The 26,193-nt window shown below is 44.1% G+C and overlaps 1 pseudogene; it reads right to left on the bottom strand.

Moving 5' to 3' along the window:
* Positions 1–3,242: 3,242 nt before the first annotated feature.
* LOC135241298 (sodium- and chloride-dependent GABA transporter 2-like) lies at positions 3,243–26,193 on the bottom strand (annotated as a pseudogene).

Below are 26,193 nucleotides of genomic sequence, written 5' to 3' on the forward strand. Positions count from 1 at the left end.
CAATACACAGCCAAGCATAACTTAGTGCTCCATACTTTATATTTAAATACATCTCCATTTGGTATTGAGGTCCAGGTTTCAGGAGCATTAGTTACCCAATAATTGGGTAAAACCAAGACACTATATGGCAGCCACTGAGGAGATGGGGGAATGCTGAAGGATTCACACACAATCACAAACACACTTGCACATGCACACACACACACACACACAAACACACGCACACACACGCACCTGAGCACACACACACACACACACACACACACACACACACATAAACATGCAAACATACAAGCCTTCCCCCAGGTCAGCCTCAGATAGCACAGTTGTATATACACACCACCGCACTTCAGTCTGACAGAGTCCCTCAGTCTCCTCAGTCACTGTGCTAAAAAGCACTGAACACATCTTTCTCAAGATCATAACGTCATAAACATTCCATCCTGCTCCACAGGTTCCCTGCACGGATGCTTGTGTGCGTGCCGAGCCAGCGGACGGTCATGCGCATGCTGAAGTGAAAAAGAGAGAATGTGTGCTTTAGTGGATAAACGCCATATTATTGGCTTACGGGAGTGTGTGAATTCTGTGCATGTGAATTCTGGCCTGTTCCCAGTCTCATTCAGAGCAGGGGTCTGGGGTCTGTTACATCATCACACCCAGAATAAGACAGAGCAAAAGGTTCCTTGTTGGAATCATGGAAAGCCTTTGCAGGGGGCTATTTTTATGTTTAACTGGCCGACTGCAACAATACAGAACTGTTGCATTCACGAGAAAATTTTAGGAATGTTGGATTCATTACAGTTTTTAGCACTTGGGGAAATTCTCTGGAAGTCATGTGCATTATTTAGGCTAGATTGTAAACATGATAATTTGTTCCTAGGTTTGGAGGTGCAGTGTAGTTAAATTTGTTTTTGTAAATTTACTAGTACTGTGTTGTATTGTGTGAGTCTGAATCTTCCATCTGTTGGATGAAGTTTTGCATGCTATACATTAAAGAATGCTAGGCATGTTGCATGTGGCTTTGTACTTGTAGATTGTGGGTAATACAATATAGTTGCTAATGGTATACATGGCAATATCAGCATCCAGTGCAATACCATAATTAACAGCTAGGGTGTTGGGAGAGCAGGACTGTTGACCATGTCACCATCAATTCTCAATTTCCCCACCCAATACTTCTATTTACTGTGCACCAAGCACATCTGAATATACCTCACATTATTTAATATTTATAGCCATTACATAAATGTCTGAAATATTTACTAAACACACAAACTCTTAAGTTCTAAAACATTCATTAAATGTATGAAACATTTCTTGAATGTATAAAATATTTAGTTAGAGCATTAAAAAATTAAAATTCCTTTGAAATATTTATGTAAATGTAAGAAGAAAAAAATATATACGCAACTATGAAAATGTTATGAAATGCACAATATATAAAGAAACTAACTTTATATCTATTCCAGTTTACTAAATGCTAAATAAATTTACATTATGTATAACACAGTACACTTAGCTAAAGCTAAATATAAAGTCGAATGATTAACATTTATTAAAAAAATAAGCTAGTTTTATTATTGGGTTGTGTTTAAGATTTCAATGGAATATTTCTAGCTTTTGAAAAAAATTGTAACAACTCTAAATATTAAAAATAATTGTTTACGTCATAACCTCTGAGAATTTCCATCTGCAACAAAATCCTTTTCTTTATACAAGCACTGATTCTCTGAATGCTGTGTACATTTTCATGTTTACTTTCCATGTTTGCTTGGAGCACGGGCTTGCACAAATATTGTCCCTATGGATTTAGTTGCATGGACAGAGAATGTTTGAAAAGACAGTACTGGGTGCTGTGACAGTGGAGCCTACGCACTGTCAACATTCACAGAGGAAGACATTCCATTAGGTGCTGCAGCACTGAATGAGACAGAGAGCAAGAGAGAGAGCAAGAGACAGACAGAGAGAGAGAGAGAGAGAGAGAGAGAGAGAGAAAGAGAGAGAGAGAGAAACAGAGGAAAAAGAAGACAACAACAAAAGTAAGAGAGTTGTAAAAAACATACTGACTATTACACACAAGCCTGCAGGTTCCAGTTATAGCATGGAAGCCTGTTTTCACTGGCCTCCATAGTAACTTACACTTTAAATCTCATTGGGATCTCCCCATAGAATAAATGACAGCTGTCATGAAGAAACAAACATGGAGGCCACTGTGCTTCACTAGGCCACTGTACGATGTCCTGCATCCCTGAATTACAGTTTTCCTCTGTGACTATTCTGGGTGGCAGACAGGGTCAATGGGTAAAAACACCGGCCTTATGCAAGAGAAGGAGGAGTGCGCGCCCTCCTCTCTCTCACCTACCTGATACCGTTCACTACGGAAGAGACACTCACATCCCAAAACTTCCCCGAGCAGTAGAGGTGTCTGACCTGGACACGCCGAGTGGATATTTGCTCTAGGCTGCAATGCTAAATGCCTGTAAGAGACTGATGGGCTCGGCATCGCGGGGTGGGGCTCTTTTAACCGCGGGCCATATCAGAATTAAAAGAGTAAAAAAGCACCTGCGAGACTGTGTAGAAGGTGCAGGGTCCATGAGCTCATGTGTTTTTTTTTTTTGGGGGGGGGGGGTCATTTCGCTTCTCACTTCAGCATACATACATTAGCATTCATATATAAATAACAAATCATGCATACACAAATGAGCGCACCCCCAAAGGCAGCTGTGTAATGGGAAGAGAATGCGGACTGAATGCAGACTCAACAATACATGTGCCCTCAGTGTAGACAAAAAGCAGACTTGCACAGACAGACACACACATGCAGGCAGGCACACACACACGTGCACACACACGCACATAGACTTTCCTCCCTGAATGCACTTAACATTCCTAATTGACTTCAGAATAGGCCACAGACTCAGATAGCATCTCTGTGGCTCTCTCTCTAATTCCAAACACTGTCCAGGTTCATTGCTAGATTGACATCTCGGTATTAACCCTCCGGCTAATCATGACTAATCTGTAGATAATTTTCCTTGTGTCATTAGCCTGGGGGATTGTCTCTGAAAACTTTTTTTCTCTGTGTACCACTGTTTACCTGAAGATATTTTAACTGGTTCTCAATATTATTCAGCCCCCTAAAAACCATTAACATTAGAAATTTGTGTGTACAGACAGGAGCAGATGTATCCTGAAATAATTTCTCACGTTGTACCACTAACAAATGTGTGAACAACAAGCTTGTATGTATTCCTTGTATGTATTCTTTATACCTTACACCAGTTTTTTTTTTTTTTTTTACATTTGTGGCCCAATTCCCCCTTTCACAGAATATTAACATCTAACTTAGCTTGTAAATTTAAATATGTGTACGACCAGATTCTAATGGTTATAGACAAACACACAAATCTAAATTTTTACCTCCTCTACAATGTTAATTACACCAGAATGACATCGTTGCCCTTGTGTGTCTTTTTGCACAGCATACAGGATATTCATTTCCTTTATTAGTCTGACGAATGTCTCATTTTGGTGTTTGTGGTCTAAATACACATTTGATTTTAATTTCATCTGGAGCCCTGGCTGGACTGGATCTTATAAGTGTTCCAGCAACTGTCTTCTGCCACCAACATTCTCAGAGGCAGCTCTAGGGTTTCGGTGGTCCTGAACAGGCCCTGGGGAGAATCTGGTGGTGTGGCGGAACCACTTGTAGTTTTTTGGCGTCAGCAATTTGACCAGGGAACCGATTGCCACAGACACATAAATAACAACACAGCACAACATCAACAGCATCAAAAAAAAACTATTCACACCCACATCCTTGCAATTAAAATGTGTTTAAAATAAAAAAAAATAAAAACATGTAAAGCTTGAACTGGGCTGCTCAAATGACCACAGAGAGCATTCATGGCTCTTAACACTGTGCTGAAACAGCATCGCCCAATAAGAGTTTGAGACACGCAAGGCTCAGTGTTAACAGCAGTCACGTCAGATGGAACACCGAGCACAGCAAAGACAGCGAATGTGATTTCAGCCCAAACACATGGAATCGGACAGGAAAGGCGCTAGATGTAAACAGATTACCTCTGTCAGCTATTAAGACACTGTAAACAGATGTATACGGCTACTGTAAACGCGTTTTGGAAATGGATGGAGGATTAAGCAACTTTAAACACTCAAACTGTACATGATCTCATCTTAAATAATGCTCTTCGTATAACTCTTATAATACTTTGCATGGAAGAATTGAGCCTGTTTCAGACTCATGGCATAGGGATGTACGGTTTAGTCTCAGACACCAGCCTGCACATTTCTACAGCTCTCTGTAAGTCACATATTTTGAAGCCTTTTGAAAAACAGATGTGAGGGTGAGATGTTTGACATGAAAAACAAACAAATCAGGTTCTGCTGCAAAAGAAACCAGACACTTGCTTTCATGCCCCGATGCATCTAAATAGGGGAAACGCACACATTTCCTGAGAGATTTGCCACGCAGACGATAACTGTAAAAATATTTCTGGAATGATGATTCAGTTTTTTTTTTAACCTTGTTTTGACTGTAAGACATACACTTTCAGCCGTTCAGTATTTGCTGAAAATGTGGCAGTAGTTGGTTAAGGTCAGGCGCCCATTAGAAACGGCATACGTTCCCTCTGCGCTTTAAGGATATTTAACACGGAGACAGCGAGATCCCCAGCGCAGCCAGAACAAAGAGAGTCTCGTTACAGACGCACTGTAGTGAATCAGAGCAGGAAGCATCGGGTTACAGACCGCGGCGCACACGCCCTTTCGTACGGCGCGGCCGTTCGCGGGGAGACTGCTTCGGCTGCGTGGCGGTTCCCTCCTGCTCTGCAGAAGGCCGGCCTCGCCACGCTCCCGCAGCCTCAGGTATGCGCTCTCGAGCAGAAACCGACTCGTTCCGGAACAAACCGGTCCCATCCCGACCGTATACAAATGCACCTCTCCCCCCAACCTTTACCCTTTCAACTTTCCCCTCTAAGCTCTTAACCCTTGGCCCTCGGTCAGCGCCCAGTAGCGCTTTAAGGCTCAGGCGCTGGGCCGGTACTGGTCCAGTCCCAGGAGACACCCCGCTCTTCTCTTCTTTATTGCCCTCTCCCCGTGGATTCTTCAGGCTTCTCCGTAATCAATTTTAACCTCAAGTCACAGTTCAGCTGTGCACATTTCGCACTGCGTGTCGGGACCAGGGGTGAGACCTCCGCTGGGTGGCACAGTCGCTGGAAGTGCTGTTTTGAGGAACAGAGGAAGAGACTGAGTGAAACATTGCTAAAGGAGCATGAATTGTGGTTACACACAGGGGGAAAGAAACGATCCACATTAACACCAGGGTTCAGTATTTCCAACATACAGCTACAGCTGCCAATCAATTTCAACATTCAAAGGAAATCATTTGGGACTGTCTCAGGGTGAAATGATTGTGGGCCATGTACCCCATCAACAGTATAACTTGGAGTAAAGACATTGTGATGTAGGGGGGCAGTGTTTGGGGGGGGGGGGGGGTACTGACCTGGGGGAGGCTGCCAGATGAGGTGGCCAGGGAGCAAATTGCCCACAGGGGCAGCAGGGACACAGAGGACAGGGCTAACATCCACCCCAGAGCAGTGGCCCATCCTGGAGCCTTCAGGCCGTTACTCAGGGTCAATGGAGACCAGCACACCAGAGAGAACAAAAACGTGCCCTTGGGTCAACATAAAGACAGCATTACACAGTTAGGGAGTTACACAGATAGAGGTGTAGAATCACATGTACTTGACAGTGACAAAGGGCCTTGGATTTAATGAACATATGTCCTTAACTGAGTTAGTTGGAGTAAGTGATTGCTGAGCTCACCAAACTGTGAACTTAACATTTTAGAATGTTTTTTCACAGTTCTAGGTCAGTTCAATCACCAGTAGTGATTATTCCATCAGCATTTGAATGTTCAGTGAAGAACATTCTAATCACATATTAGTAACCTCACACATCAAAGGGTTAATTGTGAGCCAATGATGAGAGACATTGGCTGCCAAGCAGTGGGTGTGTTACCTCTGCTCTCAGTAATAGGAACTATTTTATATGTATTACACAACAAATCATATCCAGCATTTTGACTTGTGTGTCCTTTTAACTGTAGGATGAGCTGGGTTAGAGAGCCTTCAGGACACTCACCACACACACCGCTGGGGTCAGGTATTGCCAGCACAGCTTAAAGACGAGCAGAGGCCTGTACCCAATCATGTCCTCAATGTTCTTACTGAACCGGTCAGGGCCTGAGGATCAGAGGAAGACATTCAGGGCCACCTCTACATTGAGGACCAGACATCATCACACCTACAAAGCTCAATAATTAATCTCTTTAAAAATCACAGGAAACGTATTCTCTGTGCCCTTAATTATGAGCTCAGTGCCCTGTCCACCATAGAAAACATTCCCTAGGTTGGAAATTTGCCCAGATATCTGACTAAGTATCTGTTGATATACTGCTACATTGTCTTAGCCTTGCGCTGTGGTGAGATAATTTTTTATGGGGGTTTTTATTACAGGACACACATTGTCTGTAAAGAATTTTTCCTTGTCAGAAGTTACAGTGAAAAAGTGGATGGAAATGTATTCAACAGAGGCCGCTGTCCTTGATGTGAAATGCAGAAAACGTAATAAAGTGTAGGTGCATTTGTGTGTGTGGTGTATGTGAGTGATATGTGTGAGGGGTGTGTGTGTGTGTGTGTGTCTGTGTGTGTGTGAGGGATGTGTGTGCGTGTGTTTGAGGGATAGTTGTGTGAGTGGTGTGTGTGTGTGTATATGTGTGTGTGTGAGTGGTGTGTGAAAGTGTGAGTGGTGTGTGTGTGGTGTATGTGTGAGGGACAGGTGTGTGTTGGTCCTTCCTGCTCTCACCGTACACCCAGCCCACACAAACAGACTGGAAAATGGAGAGGAGTAGCAGACTGGGCCCACTGCAGGAGAACTGATCATAGACCTGGAACACGTACAAGCCTCCCTGGTAGAGAGAGGAGCACAGAGAGTGACACACAGACCCTAACCCAGCATTCACCCAGACCCTAACCCAGCACCATGGACTGTAACCCAGCATTCACACAGACCCTAACCCAGCACTATGAACTTTAACCCAGAATTCACACGAGCACTACCAGCAAAGAAATACAGACAACTGGGGAAAAGGCAAGACATATGAATGTCAGTCCAAAGTACAAATACACTCTTTACACGATTGGTTGCATTTCTTGGAGGCGAGAACATGGGCCTTCCCATCTGTGGGTAAAGGCACAGGAACTGCAAAGGGTTTTCTGCAAAAGTGCAGATGTACAGTGCCACACACAGACAGAAACACAGGGGTAGAGGTGGAGCTGGTTACTGGGGTGACCATGACCAGGCCCAGCAGGAAGCAGACAGTGCACACCAGCAGCAGCAGGAACTCCCGCTGGTGCCCCCTGCGGACGAACGCTAGGTACAGGTCTGTCACTGATGTCATCAGAGCCTCCGGGCTGACAAACTGAGGAGACAGAGGCCATGAAGGGGACAGAGGTTATGTCAGAAGTGTAATAATGAACAAATAATGCAATCAGTTTCTGTGCATGTGTGTGTGTGTGTGTGTGTGTACATATGCGTGTATGTTTGTATGTGTGCCCACAACGGCGTGCTTTGTGTGTGTGTTTGTGTCTGTGAGTGTGTGCGTGTGTGTAAGTGTGTGCTTTGTGTGTGTGTTCATGCCTGTGAGTGTGTGCATGTGAGTGCAACTGTGTGTGTGTGCGCGTGCATGTTGTGTGTGTCTGTGTCATTACGGCTGTGAGTGTCAATCCATGGTCTTGTGTCCAGATGTGTGTCTCTGTACGCTCCCATGGGCATTAGCTCATATGGGAGAGCCTGACCTGGGTGTCAAGTCCCAGCATGATGATCATGAGGAAGAAGCAAACTGCCCAGAGTTGTGGGAGGGACATCATGGTCACGTCTCGGGGGAATGCAATGAAGGCCAGACCAGGACCTGTCGAACATACGTCTTCAGACAGGCACCGATGGGGCTAGGCAACTTTATAACATCCATATGCATTTCACTCAGAGGAGGTGTGACAACATGAGTGTAAATGTGTGCGGCTGTTTTATATATATATACAACTTTCAAAATGAACAGAGTGAAACCACAGGACAGCAGTCAGAAGCAAAGCAGACTTGAATCTGCACAATTTTTGAATTAGAATCACTGAGAGGAAGTGATGTCCACTTTAACAATACACCACAATCACTCTCTATCAATTTAACTCAGTAGTGTTGCATAACGTTGCCTATCTTGCATGTTGATCTTACTTCAGTTAAATCAGCACTCATTGACTCTGCATGGACTTAGCTCAAGCTGATCAAAACAATGAAGGGGGTGTTATAATGGGTCTTCGTCCTGCACTGGCACCAATTAAAAATTACAACCAGTGATACGATGTAAGACTCGGCTCCTCTATGAATTATGAGCCAATGAGAGTGCAGGGCTAACCGGACTGTGCCACCTCTCCGATGTCCACACCCTGCTCATGCGCCATGAAGCCCAGCACAGAGAATATGGCGAAGCCAGCCATGAAGCTGGTGGCGCTATTCAGCAAACACAAAGTGAAGCAATCCCTGTGAAAGAGAGACAGCCCCTCAGTGGATGGAAAATATTCAGTCAAAAAGTAAGTTGTACAATTACAGGACGAGGCAGTGTGTGTGTGTGTGTGTGTGTCTGCGCACATATGTGCGTGTGTGTGTGTGTGTGTGTAAGTGTGTGTGTATTCACATTACCTGTGGGTCAGCCAGACGGGTGTGGTTGGGTTTGAGGTAGTACACGATGCCCTCAGTGGCACCAGGGAGGGTGACTCCACGGAAGAGCAGAACCAGCAGCATTACATAGGGGAATGTGGCTGTGAGATACACCACCTGGGAACGAAGCACCAACTCCTCAGCTGTGAATCAGCCAATCAGTCTCCACTGTTTTTATCCTTATCTTTATCCAGAAGCTTATATGCTTCTGAAGAGTCAGAAGGCACTATTGGCTAGGAAAATTCCAAAAACATCAAGAGCTGATCTGGGTGGTCTGATTGGCCAGGCATCCGAATGGAATGTTTGTCCCTTACAGAGGGAAGCTTCCCATTGGTCAGGCCTTTACATGGCAGACGAGTGCTAAAAGCAGAGGTCTGGGTAAACAGGCACACATTGGAGGTCCTCACCTTGCCCGTGGACTTGACCCCCTTCCACACACAGAAGTAGCAGATGACCCAGATCACAAGCAGATACAAGGCCAGCCGCCAATTCACTGGCCCCAGCGCACTCATACCAGGGGTAAGCTGTAGCACCTCCCTCCTACACACACAAACACACACGCACAGGCACAATACATCTACAAATACAATACATACAAATACATTTATAGTTCATGTACACGTTTATGTATATAGTGGGGTCAAGGAAAACTATCTTATCCACCTAAAGCAGATTTTTTTAAGTACATTGTCACTTCTAGTTTGATAGAGAAAAAAGCTGGTAAACTATTAGACTCCATGATGGGTGATGTGGCATTTTGAGGCAGGCTGCTCCCATTAGCAGTAAAATTACCTCCATCAAACTGCAGGCATGCATCTAATAGAATAAACCACAACCACATCAAAACTACATTCCACAAACACTGAAATCATGTAATATTCTGGTATGTCTGTGTTTAGGTCTACTGGATGTGTGTGTGTGTGTGGGGGGGGGGGGGGGGTGGGTCGGTGGGGTGTGTGTGCGTGTGTGCATTCACGTGTGTGCATTAAAATGGACTGTAGTCACTACAGAGGAGTGGAGTGTATAGTACTTGTGTTCCTGGAGTTACAGGGAAATGGGCCCTGACTGCCCTGTGAGTGTGGGGTGCATAGTACCTTGTGATCCTGGAGTCATAGGGAAATTAACTCTGATTGCTCTAGTGTCACAGTGAAATGAGCTCTGACTGGTCTGTGAGTGGGATGTACCTGTGTTCCAGGTGTTGTTGCAGTGGGCCCAGGGAAACTGCTGCTGGAAGCTCTGTACCAGGTAGAAGAGAGCCCAGGCCAGAATGATGATGTAATACACACAGCCATGGAGAATCATCACCTGACTGGCATAGCCCAGACCTGTACACACAAACACACACACACACACACACAGGCACTGAGTCTCTCTCTTCCCCTTACATTCACTCACACACATACACACACACTTTCCAAGGATTAACTGGGTGAGCGTGACTGTTAAGGCCTGCAGTTGCACGAATGACAGACCTTGCATTGTGACTAAGCGTGTCTATGGCTGCATTATAGGGAGTCCGTGTGTAGCTGTATTAGAATGTGTGTATGCGTGTGTGTTTGTGTGTGCCTGTATCAGAGAGTGTGTGTGTGGCTGTATTAGAGAGAGTGTGTGTGGCTGTATCAGAGAGTGTGTGTGTGTATGTGTGGCTGTATTAGAGAGAGTGTGTGTGGCTGTATTACAGAAAGTGTGTGTTCTCTAACCTCCAAACAGAGGGCAGATCTTCCTCCAGGTGCTGACTCCTCCCAGGCTGGTGCACTGACCCAGCGATGTCTCCAGGAGGAGACACCGGGATGCCACACAGCACCAGGAACATCAGGTAGGGAACAAAAAACACACCTGATAACCAGAGAGACAGCAGCAACGCAAGAGAAAGAAAAAAAGAAAGAAAGAAAGAGTTCTCCGTTGTTTGCATCAGGGCCAGATGTGGGCCTTCGGGAGGAGAACCTTCTGTATCCCATTCATCAGTAATTCCTGAAGAGCTTTGGCAGTCTCTGCCTCTGAGCTGTTTAACAGAGTTCCCCTTTCCCCGCTGACGCACCGCAGTACTGGCACACACCTTTGCAGTCACCGCAGAACAGGAGCTCGCTCTCGTGCTAACGCTGTGATGGCGGCGCTGAGGGGCCCCCGCTCACCTCTGCCGTTCTTGTAGCACAGCTAAGGGAACCTCCACACGTTGCCCAGCCCGATGATCTGGCCCGCCACGGCCAGCAGGAATTCGGCCCTGCTGTACCAAGCCAAGTCTGAAATTTAAAAATGACATTTCAAATGTTCAAAAAGAAGAGAAAGAAGCACTGACCTAAAATGATGTTCTCTTTAATTCGTTTACATTTTAACTACACACAGTATTACAGTTTTATCTCATAGGCCTAGTCATAAGAATAACAACTAGCACACACTGTAACACGGAGATTCCATTATCAGGTGTTATCTAGTGCAGCTAGCAAATTATCACCTCAATGTTTTATTTTTTTAATCATACATGCTACACATACTATCACAACTCCATTAGTGTTTGCTGATAAAGAACAAGCTATCAATATTGTTATTGTACCCAAGGACACGCTTGCTCACATTGCCCTTTATACAAGTGAAATGAATGAGGCAGACAGAATGCTACAGAACAGTACTTGTTTGCAACCCAGGACACACTCACACTCAGCTTTTTATTCTATACAGGCATCAAAGGCTGTGTAGAATAAAAAGCTGGCAATTCCGAAACAGTTCTCACAAATTTTCCTTCCTTATCTGTGATTGATAAGAATATAAGCATACATGACCATGCAACAATACAGTTCCAGACAATGAAATGGGATCATACCTGTGAAGAAATACTCAGTTTAGAGATGGTAGGTGTCATATTTTATAAAACCACAAAATCCCCTTGCCTGGTAACGCAACACATCCAATAAAAAATATAAAATATAATAGAAATGTAAGAATAAAGTGTCCAACTCATAAGAAGCGAACTCAGTGTGATTCAATGTACTGTCGACCAAATCATACATTCCATTTTTACGTTACATTTTATCTGGCAGACCCTTTCATCCAAAGCAACATACAATAACTACATAATGAAGGCCATCAGAACAAATATTAACTGAGGTCAGACAAAGTACAATACTGTCAGAAAGTAACAGCTATCCAGAGCCATAAACATCAAGTCTAGTTCATACAGTAGAGCTATGGCTACGTCTTACGCAAAAAGTGAGGAATGACTACAAGAGATATGATAAAAGAACTACATCTACAAGATGTTACAAGATCAAACTACAAACGCTACATGAAAGCGCTACTAGATTGGGAGTAGCAGAGAAGAGTAGTGTGAATGTTAGTCAAGGTGGAGTCTGAATAGAGCTGTCTTCAGATAACGGCGACTAACAACGCGGTTTGTCGAGGGACGAGCGAGAACCATTGACACGGGTGGCAGGAAGTACAAGTCGCCCTGCTGCAGTGGAGAGGAGCGGGCAAGCTTGAGTGTAGTGCTGAATCATGTCCTCTAGACAGGAAAGGGCTGTCCTGTTGGCTGCAGTGTAGGCCAGAGTCAGAACTTTGAACCTGACCCTGGAGGTGACTGACAGCCTGTGAAGTGACCTCAGCTGGGGACAGTACACTACATCCCCAGTCCTTTGAATACAAATTTTCCTGATGTAATTCAAATACATGCCCTGCTTGCAGCAATGTACAAAAACATTTTCTTAACATTGTGGCTATTGTTTTGGCGGGAGAGGCATCTGCATGGCACAGCATGACCCGAGTCCCAGTAAAAACTGCTCAATGGTTCATTAAGTCCGGGCTACTACTTTACTGCACTTTTAACTGATCTCGGTTATTTGAGTGCTTTTCCCAAAGGAGGGCATCTAACCCTATGTAAAACTCTCTATACTGCAGACGCATGGGCAAATCCCGCCAAGATGTAACTTAGAAGATGGCATACCTGTCACTACAGTGTAAAATTACGTAACCACAGCTCTGCTTCAGCTTTTTTTTTTACAGCTATATCCACTTGCTAAAGCAGACAAATGTAGGAACTTTTCAGAATTATCTCTCGTTTGGTCAGTTTAACTTGCGCCCCAAATTCTGTGGCTGTCCTCTTCCACTGCTAATTGGGGCGGTGACCTCTTTTAACTTGTGTGAGGTGCCCAGTGCATATTGGCGGGAAAAACGGTTTCCAGCCACTTGCTGGGAAAAGGCCATCACCCAGTCAGAATTTCCCTTTGCCTGAGGGGGGTGGCCTAAAGGGAACTGTCCCCACTGTTCAACTTGAACCGGGGGGTATGGTCCATACAGGAACCAAACTGACTAGTTCTGGCAAGCTTGGGGACAAAGGAATACTCATTCCACAGGCCGAACCCCCCCCCCACTCCTCCTGAGGGCAAGGACAATAGCGAGTTAATTGCATCGAGCCAACCCACCAAGAGGGCAACAGGTTAACTACAACAACTGACAGCATGTGGTTCTTCAAAGTTATGGTTGTCTCTTTTCCACTGCTATAGTCTATTGACAAGAGTGACACTGAGATTGGTAGCTCTGTAAAAACTAAAAGCATGCTCCTGAACGTTATGCGAAAGCTTAGAGGGCACTTATCAAGTCACAGACTGTGCTGTGTAGGCGCTCAGCCCTTGACCATGCCCGCTGAGGTCTCACTTTCACTCCATGCCCTCTGATCCAGATGAGCTTCCACCCTACCAGTAGATGCTTTCTACAAGGCTCTGCGCTCTCTTGTAATTTTGCAATCAAAGCATGGGCAGCGGAACGGCATTTTACTGCATTCTTGCCCAATATAACTCTTGTTCCCACCCCCCTCCTGCCTTTTTTTACTTTCTGTGTCGCAGTCAATGCCATTTAGAAAATCTCCTAAAACAAACCGTCTGCATTCCTGTGGTCTCCACCTCTCCCCTGGACCTATATTACAACGTCAAAATCACTCGGGGAAAAGCATCAATCTGGGGTTCCCAGCATGCTTCCCAAACCTTTCTCACAAAGAAACAGGTTTGAGGAAGTGATTTAGAAAGGCATTTTAATATTACGTTCATTGTAATGCCTGTTACGGCAGTAATAATCCTTCCTAATTAAAAAAAAATGTGACTTCTGGCACTGTAACTACGGGTCCGGTGAGAACTGGGGGGGAGGGCCCCGACGGCAGCCTTGGGTCCAGACATGAGTTTAGTCTCTGTGGACAATAACAAGGCCTTCCCCCCCTGCACCCCCGCACCCCTGCTAGGTTCTAATGGCTCGCAGCATTGTGCCAACTGCTGTCAGCTGCTTTAATGAGGCTGGTTAAGGAATGCCAGGCGGGTCAATGCAAAGGTAGGAACACGACGCCAAATATCGACAGGGAAACCGCTGCCAATCAAATGAACACTCAATTTGCTCCATAAATGTCTCTTTCGATGATCAAAATAATTTATAATCTTGTAAATTACAAAAAAATTAATTACAGGCAGAACAAAATGTACTTTTGTAGGGACAGACTATGGTTTATGAGTCTTTTCAAGATTATTGTCAATAAATTATTATTCATTCATTAATTATAGATGATTTAATTTAATTTGTAAAATGAACAGACTAAGCGATACCCTGCAGGCAAAACTCATGACAGAATTTGAGAGTGAACGCACGGCTCAGGCACAGACAGTAGAACTGATAATCTCAGCATCAGTCCCCGGACCTGTTGGTCAGGAAGACCAACCATAACTCTCGACGCCTCTCTGAGATTTACACATTCTCACAGTGTGCCATTCAACAGCTGTGGCAACGGAAGATCAGAAAAACAACAGCGCTTCCTATTTCATCCAGTTTCACAGCAGGCATTCAGTGTTACTGTATAAAGAAATGCTTCACAGAATAACCGAATAAGAATGGTTGTTTCATATCAGACTGAGTGATTCTGGTGTTTTTTTTATTTTTTGAAAGGAATGAAAACTGTGAATTATGTCCCAGAACACTCAAAATCACCCTACAGCGATTAAGTAACACTATCCTTTGACACATATTACAGTAAAAATATTATACACGATTAACTGGCGCTTTGCTGGAACTGCATAAAATGTGCACCTGCTAGTATCATCACTATCAGTCTGTGTTTTGGATCCAGTGAATAACAGAGAATGGTCTTTACTTAACCCCCGCTGCATCCTGTGGGGCACAGGTCATCCATGTATGACCGCCACCTGATCCAGATTTGGGCCATCTTGTCTAGCTCCTTCCAGGCGTATCTCAGACCTTTCATTCCGGTTTCTGCTGATCTTCTCCAGCTGTTTCTTGGTCTACCTCTGTTTCCCCCGGGGGATTCCAAGTGGAGGACTGTCTGGTGATGTTGCTTTTGTCCTTTCCTGACTGCCTTTCCGGAGATTCCTGAGTATCGTCTCCTGCCCAGTTGTTGTTGAATTTTTCCACAGATCTAAAATTGATATGTGAAATTTGTACTTCCCTCTGTCTCAGCCTCATTTGGCTCCACCTTGCTTCAATTAAATTTTGCCCTGGTCTCATCAGCTTGATTTGGCCACTCTCAGTACACCAGGCTGGATTGTCTCCTGAATTGTCTTGATTTCTCAATCTGACAGTAGTATGGAGCACCGTATACACAGCGAAATATCCAATGTTAGTTCGACTCCAACAGAGTACATATGAGTCCAGTAGCGACCATATATTTACTCTGTAATAACTGATTTAACACCAAGCATTTAACTGTGTAAATCTGACCACAGAGGGATTAATTAAAGAGGGAAACTCTTGTGAGGAATACATGGTGGTGTAGTGATTAGCACAGACCTCACAGCAAGGAGGTTGTGGGTTCGAATGTGCAGTTTGCATGTTCCTGTATCTGCATGGGTACTCCGGTTTCCTCCCACAGTCCATGGACATGCTGATTAGGCAAACTGGTGACTGAATTGTTTGTAGTATGTGTGTTAGTGAATGGTGTGTGTGCCCTATAATGGATTGGTGGATTGTATTACTGCCTCTCACTCTATGTGTGGAATAAGTGGGTTAGGTAATGGAGGGACAGATGGATAGACTCCTGTGGTTGTCAGCAAATGTACAATAATAGTTTCTTGCCCTCAGAGTAAATAAAATGATAAAAAAACACTGAAAAGGCCCTGCTGAAATCATGAGATTCGACACAGGGGAACAGAAGAGCTGCCTGCTTCTACACCTGCCGGTCCTGCCTGTCGAAAAAAAAAAATAGATTTCATATCAAATTTCCAAGAATTTTATCTTGGTATTAAGTATCTACTCAGAGGTCACCCTACTTCACAGCTGAAATCTTGGCAATGGCCATTATTATAACAGTTAAAGCAAGGGTGCAACAGCTGCAACTCTTCCCTGCAACCCCTCCAAATCTAGCAATACATTTTTACAATAAACCACTGGGGGATCATCGTAACGTTTACTTTTTTTACACAAAAGGAATGTATACACACCGCCACCCCAGCCCCACCACACCCCCCCTCCCCCACCCCCGACACCCCCCCGCACCCCCCACATACCCAAGGGACACCAACCAATATGCCCAGGTCACCTGATCAGTGCTATCTCACCCCCCCCATCAAAGGCACATCTGCCCATACTAGCCACAAATCTGGAGTTGCCCCAGCTCTCAGATTACACCCCTCCACTGCTAATCCCCCAGAAAAAAAACATGAGAAGTAAAAGCAAACTCAGTCGGGTTGTGAAAGAGGGTCAAAGAGAGGCCTGTTTTGCTCCGCTCCAGCCCCGGCAGCTGTGCCCATCGCCTGAGAAGGGATGTTATGGAGGGAGAATTCGAAGAAGGGATGGGTGTGGTATTCCAATGGGGTCAAAACTAAAAAATAAAAAAATAAAATCAAGTCCAGAGAAACATGAGGGAGTGTTTCCCATTATCCGAGAAGAAACCCCACCCAGGGAGCCCCATTTAGTTCTCGTGTACAAATATATATTTAAGTGTTTAGACTGGATCTGATTCATCTTAGCTAAATGTTTGGCTGGATCGACGGCTACAAAAGTCGGCCTGCTTGCTCGAGGGCTTCTGAACTGTACACCGTTTGCTGTCCTCGCTATGACTCTACTACATTCGCAAGTACATGTCAGTGGTTACTTAGGAACAGGCACACTTGGGGCTGCCTGGTGGCTCATCCCATTAAGCCACTATTGTGTTTGCGTGGACAGGCCTTACGGAGTGGAATCAAAATCTGCTGGGTGACGCATAATTGGAGGAGAAAAATGATTTAATTTGGCACAAGCCCGATTCTCAGTGCATACCAGGACCTCTACTGCTCAAGCGGTGTACATACAACACGCAGGAAGTGCCCTCATCTGACTCAACTTTGGGGACGTGGAGTGAAAACACACAGTGGCTGGTGGTGTGCATTTCAGGGGAGAGCAGGTGTTTGTTTTTCACTCTCCCAAACCGACAGAGGAAGCTGCATCAGTGAGCATAAACAAACAGAAACTGGGGAGAAATGAGGTAAATAAAAAAGAAATCCATAACAAGCACACCTGTTGCGTGCGGGACATACTGTTCTGAGGTCACACTTCAGAGCATCGGGTGAATACTGGGTTTCTCATCTGGAATCATCATTTTTTAAATCCGCTTTTTTCGGTATGTGAAAGGGGCAAACAAGTGCAAAGACGAGATGCCTTACTGGTGTGAGGGATTCTAAGCTGGGGTGTGGAGGAGGGGCTAGACTACGTAAAGAAAAGAACAATTCAACAGAAGTGGGAAGGGAAAGACGGGCCTTGCCTCAGTTCAGCCTGTACCCATACCCATTCATCTGCCTACCAGGTCCTCCTCTATAGAACACTGCTGATTACGCCCTACCAGGCCTGCCACTAGGGGGTGTCGAATGGAGTTTTGCACCCGCTTTTGCCCAAAACCTGCCCCTCGCTGAACCTGCCCTGCTTCGATTAGCCCAAGCCTTTCATGGCTTACTCCGAGACTGGGGTAAAGGTTTCACTTTTCCGAATTCTCACACATTATTCTTCCTCATAAGAATTGTTTCATTTTGTTTTTCAGACACACTTGCGCAAAAGTGCTTAAAAAAAAAACCTTTATTGTAGCGGCACGTGCACTGATACTGGTTACAAAACTGACTGGTTTTGACATCGCAGAGTCTTCATCAGGGTGTAACAAGGAATGGCTTAAGAGGAAATATTTGTATATTCTGGGTGGGAATGAGCAATCCATCACATGTGACATGTAGTCATGAGTTGTCAATCAATACCATGTCAGAATGTAAGAAGATACATTAACCTATATGTACCTGTCAACGTATGAACTCTGGAATCTGCAAACCAGTCCCATATTTCTTAGCACTTTTTGTGTATTTTGTTACATTGAGCATTCTTTCTATTTTCTTTCTCCTTTTTTCATTTCATTCATTTACATTTTTCTTTTTCCTTAATATTCATTATCTACAGACACACAGTGGCCACGTTGCACTTTATTTTCTTGTTGTTTCATTGTATCTTATTATGAGTATGCACTCCAAAAATAAAAAAACAAATTGCCCAGGCCCTATTACTTGCATGGTGTTCTACTGTTGTCACCAACTGCATTGAGGGTCTTGCTGTGCACTGTGACAGGAAGTGTAGTGACTGACAGGAAGTGGTTGCGATACCGGGGTGTACACCCTGACCTTTAGGCACTATTCTGTCGCTGTTTGGTTGTCTGGAAGGGATTGGTAGTCCAAGGCTGAAACACAGACAAGACTCTTGGGTCAGTCTGATGTTGATTGTATGGTCTTCTGCCTATTTAGACCCAAAAATGACCACAGTGAATCAGAGAGAGACTGAAAATTGCCTATCTGGTAACCTGGATCTTTTGAAGTGGCCATGTATTTTATTGTGCCTTCTAATTTGCTGAAAGAGTATCCCTGAAATTAGCAAAAAGTCATTATTATTTTTCAAGATGTTCCTCGGAAAAAAGTGAGCAGGACGAACTCTGATCGGGGACCCCAGGGGAAAGGGTTACAGGTGCCGTAAGCTCTAACTGCAGACAAAATGGCCTCTCTTCATCACTCTGCATGTGAAAGGGCTTCATTCTGTCATTGTGGAAATAGGATTGAGGACTTGGCTACTTGCCACCCGCCTTTGCCCATTGTCTGTCTCCATCAGAAATGAAAGAAATAGGTCAACCAAGATGGAGGGCTCCGGCCTAAAAATGAGTTATAACCCCTACTCAAGAGGGGAAGAGCGAGTGGAGGTGCATGTGTGGGGGGGGTTATGGTATGATTGAGTGCCCCAACATTAATGTCCAACACCACTGCTTTAAAAAATCTAACAAAAAAGCAAACCTCACAGTGGGACTTATGACTGTGGGGTTAGTATGACTGTGTGTCAGTGTGCGTACAATATTATAGGAGGGTTATAGTTAGCTCACAATCTTAGTCTCTGGACATAAACCCCATCCGTAACACCATTGTCCAATCATATGCTCCAAAAACTACCTACAGCTGTTTGGGTGTGGACGATACCATCCAGTTAGAGCCGACAGTGACTGTTTTTCATTGGACGTAAGGTTGTAGATATGGGTGGATGTGGCTTAAGATCTTTAACCACATCCTTACCTGGAGAGCATTTTGAGAAAGACAAATGGCTCTATAAAGTAAAGAGCTCCATTTTAAAGGTTCAGCTACATCAGTCCTAATAGCAGAGGTTTGAGTTTACAACGTGGCCTGCTTATCGTCCACTATGCTTTGTGTACATGTTGCACCTCTGCGAAAAGCAGTACAATGTCTCTCATTGGATGAGGGCAGAGCTTTGAAACTAAATAAACGTTTTACTTCAGAGGGGCACTGGGCGGACGCCAGCAAATGTCGAAAAGATGACATGCAGGTGACCGGGAATTATATAGAGGTTAAGAGCGTGTAAAAAGAAACCACAGGGTCTGATGATGAGAACCCTGTAGAGACGCCATTTCCAGTGAATGCCAGGCAAGCGGCAGACGAGGGAGATGATGGATGCCCTGCCTCGACCTCATGCACTTCGCCTTTCATGGGAATTCCAATCACAGAGTGACGGAACCAAGACGTAATAAAAGCGGGAACAAATCCTGCAATAACGACAACCCGGGCCACAGAGCATATATATTTTACCCATGGAACTTGGGGGGCACTCTGAATATGTAGGGTTACGTTCCAGCTGAGATCTAAATTAAGTTTGACGAAGTTTATTGTCTTCTTTTCTGGGATCCGACGGTTCCCTTGACAGGTGGCTGCTGTTAGCCTGTTGCAACAGCAAGCTACCACATAATAAATGCCCCTATGGCGTACAGAGCCAATTAAGATCCACCCCATGGTGCCCGGAACGTGGTCCTGAACCAAAATTGAGAATATAAAGCAGCACAAAAGAAACTGGGCCCAGTTCCAAGGTTTGACTTTAAAGCTCTCCATTATGAATTCTGATTTGCTGCACTCCAGTGCTATTTACAAATATAACGTGATGTAGAACGCCTTGATGGAAAATAAAAAGTTTGGGTAACACCTTCATAAACATGACATAATGTCTTCATAAATCATACATAAGCAAATGCCATATTTCATAAAGGGTGACATACCACCTTCTTATGCAGCATGTTATGCAGGCTATATGCTAGGTTAACTGCGACATAACTCACAATATCACTTGATGTCATGAAACAACCCAAATCAACCAAGGGGAGGTTAATCCCCTTGATTCGTGTTGCTCTGGCAGTAAATCTCTCTCATATTGAGCAACATGTCCAACTATAAACTGTAGACTACAGTAGCTACATGAAATATAAAGCAGTCACACTACTATTTGTTCAAATAAAGGTAATGACTTTAAGGTGCGTTATACCGCAACCATTTTTTTTTTTTTTGGCTCCGTCTTTCCTTGCTGTCACGGGCTACGGAATGCTTACTCGGCGATATCCCGTCCCGTCGCGTCACACAGAGCGATCACCCGCTGAAGGCTTAGGGTCTTAAGGGATAACTCCGGAATCCGGCCCAGGTCCGCGCTGCGGAGCGGGGAGAGACGGCCCGCCCTGCTCATCCCTGCAGAGGCCGCCATTATCTGCCCCGGCTGCGCACAGAGGAGCGCGGGGGGGGATTCATTAAGTGGCCGGGTGTCGCGGTGAAAGCTGGGGGAGGTGGACCGGGGGGGTCAGCACTGACGTGCTTTATCGATGCGAGAGACCGACCGCGCTGGGCTCTTTCGCTCCGAGGCCAGGCCGTCTGGAAGGTCTTATCGGGAAAGTCTGAGGCAGCAGTCGCACCTCTTCCTCTCTCTCCTTCTGCCAAAATGGCATAGCCTGAAACAAGGAGCTTTTCCTACCATGCAGGACAACTTCACAATCAGGAGCACAGTGCGTTCCCTCTCTATGCCAAACCTACAGGATTACTGCCTCTTTGGAATAACTGTCAATTACTGACTGACACAAACAGGCATACGATTTATCAGTAATCGCGCCATTCAGTTCTGTTATCAGGTATTACTGCTTATCAATTTACCATTATATTATTAAATACAGTAACGCTATGAATCATTGTCGGCATTGACAACACTGCAGTAATACTATGGCAGATATGGTGGTGAATCAATAAAGTTGAAAAAAAAGGGGCCACAATTTGCATAATCTGATTATGCAAAGTGCGGCCCCTTTTTTCAACTTTATTGATTTACACTTTTTGGTCCAGCACACAACAAATTTCGGGAGTGAAGCCTGTTTTCTGTTTTTGCAAGATATGGTGGTGAAGTCAGACATTTATATAATTATTTACATTTTCCTCTTTTTGCTTCAGTTTGAAACCGCTAACTATATTGTGCTTTTGTGTCCCCACTCTGTCACTCTTGTCCACACAGAGAGCATTATAATTACAGGACAGCAGAGAGGTCCTTACTTAAACCTCTACTGGGCCAGCAACATCGAGGTTAAAAAAAAAGAAAACTGTACAGTGGGAAGAAAGTAAAAACACAGACAGTGGTGAGAAAAAAAACTCCCAGGTAGGAAGAAAGTTCAATAGGAGCCCGGCTATAGAAGGGGACTCCATCCTTCGCTGGCTGCCCCAGCATTAATAGTCACCGTGTGGGGGTGCATTATTTGAGGATAAGGTTGCCTGAAAATGTTTTTTATTTTCCATCTCTTTAAAATATGTGAATGAAGTCTACGACAAGTTGAACATCACAACAAGCCAACTATAATCATACAATGAGGCAAGAGAGGTCATGGTATATCGCCAATACAGTCACGGCTAAATGGTGTTATGTGTGTGGGTGGGGTTGCGCAAATGTGTTAACATTCATTTGGGGTTGCATCAGAAGAAGGTTTGGGAACCCCTGGCCTAAACTGTAATAGAGACCGGTAAATTAATGGAGCAAAGAAGTGTATATGAATATGCTGTTCAGAAGAGAGCAAGGTGATACATCTAGGCCTTTAGGTTGCATCATAGCATGAGCTTGAATCAGAAGAGGGTTGGAGAGCACAAGTACAGGATTTTTGTGCAATTATAAATATATGAAAATGTCAACAGACAAATTAAGCAAATTAAGAAGAAATTTATATGCACAATAAATATATTAACTACATTTGGATATGAAAAGTAGCTGAAATGCTTTGCTGAACAGCCAGATAAAGGGATATTGATTTATGGTCATTCTGGTTTGAATAAAACTCAGTCACCACTATAAAGTAAGGGAAGTTAAGTTTATAAGTTCATTTATTTGAGTAACTTTCCCTTAATGACTTGAACGTTTTGATTGATTCCAGGTGTGTGTGTGTGTGTGTTTAAGAAAGAGAGAAACCACATCCTTAAAAGCTGCTGATTCATGCTTTTTTGATGCAGTGAGCTTCGTAACTGACACCAGCACACAAATTACTCAACTCAATACTCATCATTACTAAGGTTTTTTAAATACATTTTCTGAAGAAGATTTGGAGGGTCTGCCCTTCTTGTGTATTTTGCTTGCTCTATTTAGACAGGTAGAAAACAGACATTGTTGCAGGTAGGACAGGGACCACAGCCATGCAAGGGGTGTGGGTAATCACATATGGCCAAGAGTCTTGCCATGAGGAACAGTTTTTAATTCAATTGTGTTTACCCCATTTAACTGTACTTATGCATACTGAGCATTGCAAGTCACTCTAATTAGAAGACCACATGTGGACATGTCCAAGTACCTCTCCACGCTCTAATTGTTCCAAAGGAGTGATTCAGTTAACTTGAAAACAGTTTGCCTGTCCCCATGTGCAAATATACCAACAGAAATGCATTTGAAAATCTTTTAACGGTTCTCTTATGTGTTTTATATTGATTTTGTTTATGTTCTCAACGGGCATCCAGTCATTATTCTGAGAAAAGAATGCTGTGGCAGCTGGCAAATGCTCTCTGTGCTTCAAGATTTGTTTCACGTTGGCTTGTTTCAAGGTGAACGCTCATGCTCATGTTACCGACCGTGGATCACTCGGCAAGTACCTCCCAGTGCCCTCTGTTCGGAGATTACCTCAGCTCACCAAAAAAGAAGAAGGACAAGAAAAGTTAGACTTGGACAAAGAACATTAGTTATTTCTGATTCTTACAAATTCTCACACGTTTCCTCGGGAGAAAATGCCATTACTGCTCTCCAGGTTGAGTCCCTGGCACCGTGTGAAGGTTCCACTCCACACACCACTTTTACACCATACTCGCTCACGTGCAACCTCACTGGCGAAGGCAGCACCACGCTAGCTTTGTTTTTAGCGTCCATCCCAGCAAATGCTATTCAGCTGATCGTACAGCCACATTCCCACCACTCAACGCCGACGACACTAAAACAAAATGGCGGAATTCCTCTGGCAAAAACACGCAACATAAGACGTGCAAAATGCCCTGTTTTGTAAAAATGAGCAACCCAGCCCCTGTTCCAACCACCTAACGCAAACGATAAAAAAGGGGTGATAGGTAACGCTTTAGAATAATGGTCCACAGCAAACTTGGTGCACTCATGCTGCTCTGTGGACCTCCAAAAGTCTTTCCACAGCTGTGTTTGTCCTGGCATTGGGCTAGTACTAGCTCCTCAGAACATGTCATGAATAACAGCCATGGGTGATACCTCTCACACTACTCTTTTCATTTTCACTATTAGTGATACATGTCCTTGATCATGGGCACAAATTAATAAGCCAGTAACCAAATGGATTAAGCCCCTTTACGCACAAAACAAACAAACAAACAAACAAGCCACTCAGAACGAATGAGCCCAAAATGCTAACGCTAGCCCTCAAGTCTCTTCCCTACCAACTTCCCCTCCAAGAGTGTGGTAGAGTCGTTCTTCATTTGTTAAAAGCACAGTGGTTTAAAGAGCGTGCCAAACCATCTCTTAATCAAGGCTGTAAAAGATGGTTCCGATGCTTTTGGAGAGCTGACAAAGCTCCATTTGGTTTCCAAACAGTTTCAATGAGACAGTCAAGCGATTAGTGGCAAGGCATCAAACCAACAGTCTATTAGGGTTTGCAGAGTAACTGTACGATGATTTGAGACCTAGATGGCTCTAAATTTCTTAAGTCTCTTGTTCTCATTGGCAGTAAACAAATGTGTATACCACACTGGATGTTTACGCCTTGATGTCTGTCTTCCTTAATGGTTCCTACCTCCATTTCCGGAGGACATTGGCCATATGGGGTTTTGATACTCAATCGTGTGTGTGTTTGTGTGTGTGTGTGTGTGTGTGTTTGCGTTTGTATGTGTGTGTGTCAAAGTGACCGTGTGTGTGTGCATGTATATCTGTGTGTGAGTGGAGACAAGATGGCACTGCATGTGTAGTGTTTTGATTGCTAAAGAATCATATTTTTCTGTGTAGGCACTCTGATATCTTGCAAGGCTTATAAGCTGCATATATGACAAGTGCGAAAGAATGAATACAAAATAAATCACTCTCATTGGAATGCCCCCCTCCCCACCTTCCTCCCTGCAAAAAAAAAAAAAAAAAAACTGTCTAGGGGACAATCACATGCCAACAACATCTGCAGGAGATTGGTGTGAGGTCAGCTCCCCCTGAGAACGGAGGTCCAGCTGACACATGACATTCTCTCAATGTTTCTCCTGCGTTGTAACAGCAAGACACGAACAAGAAGTAGTCACAGGTTTAGGTTGCTCATAGGAACTTAGGTCCTCAGGTCATAGATCAGACAGATTACAGGACAAAACACGTCTCATAATTTTCTGCTTTACCGTAAGTTTTCCCCCTTTTATCTCGTGACGGGATAATAGGAGACGATAAGCACAGAGCAATTTCGGACAGCCTCGCACAACTATTAATGGTACTACGCTTTATAGCATTTTGTGTCTTTGAAAGTTTGAGAGGGAATTATGGGTGTAACGTTGAGAAACAAGAGGAACTCCTGTTTGAACAACACAAGGTCAAATGTGACATAAATGAAACTGAGAATACACGCCCTCTTTGATACTAAACTGCGGAAAACACGTCATTTATTTTTTCATTCAAATGTGTTTATCCCCTTCAATTCTGCTCATGCCAAGTGTCCTATAGTGGCTGTGGCTGAGAATTTTACTCTCGGTCATGAACTCTGTCTGAGGGGTTTAAACATGTCAATATAGAGTCAGTTGTAAACATGTGAACTTTAGCTGGAGGACTCTCCTCAAGAGAATAGTCTTCAGTTTCATATTCAGGCAAACAACAGAACTATGTGATGATTTCACCATTTAGAGAATGCATATAAGAAATCATGTCCAACAATGTGAATGATGAGTGTTCCAGCAATTCTGGAACATTCCAACAGAAAAATACAACTGTTACTTTCTCAATTTTGATGCAAGTGGCATTCATTTTAATAATGGTTTAATAACGCACTCCTCTACAGCTGCTGGACTGTTGCCTTACCATGCTGTCAATCATCTCAGACCCCTTTCAGAATAATGAAATCAATTATGCAGACAGCAATAAAAGCAATAATCATAATTGTGGCACTTATTATTATTTTGCAACAAAAACCTCAAAGTGATGTTTGTGATTTACCTCCTCTATTACAATGACTTTATCCCCTTGACACTTTTTACACCAGGGCTATGAAATTCACCTGGTGTTTACACTGCATAGTTTTACTAACAGTGTGGCAATAACCCAAGATGAATTCACAAACCACAGGCATTTTCAATATCACTTCTGGGTTGTATTTAAGACAGCTTGCAGCTGGGAGAGTTTCATACATGAGTGAAGGTGTCTTGGATAATGGGCTTTCTATCATGTAGATACTGCACAGAACTGAAGTAATTAGATGGCAAATGAAATATGCCCGTCTGGGCAAAAGCACCCCGACGCTTCTTCAAAGATTACAGAAGGAGACAAACGTTCTCTTTCACTGTAAACAGACTCCGTTTGCTGCGTACTGTGGAGCCGAACGATAGCCTGGAGCCGCTCCAGCTGCGGCGTCTCGCCACGTGCGTCTCTGTTTATGTCCCACAT

The sequence above is a fragment of the Anguilla rostrata genome, chromosome 15 (genome assembly GCF_018555375.3).
Source record: "Anguilla rostrata isolate EN2019 chromosome 15, ASM1855537v3, whole genome shotgun sequence".
NCBI lineage: Eukaryota > Metazoa > Chordata > Actinopteri > Anguilliformes > Anguillidae > Anguilla > Anguilla rostrata.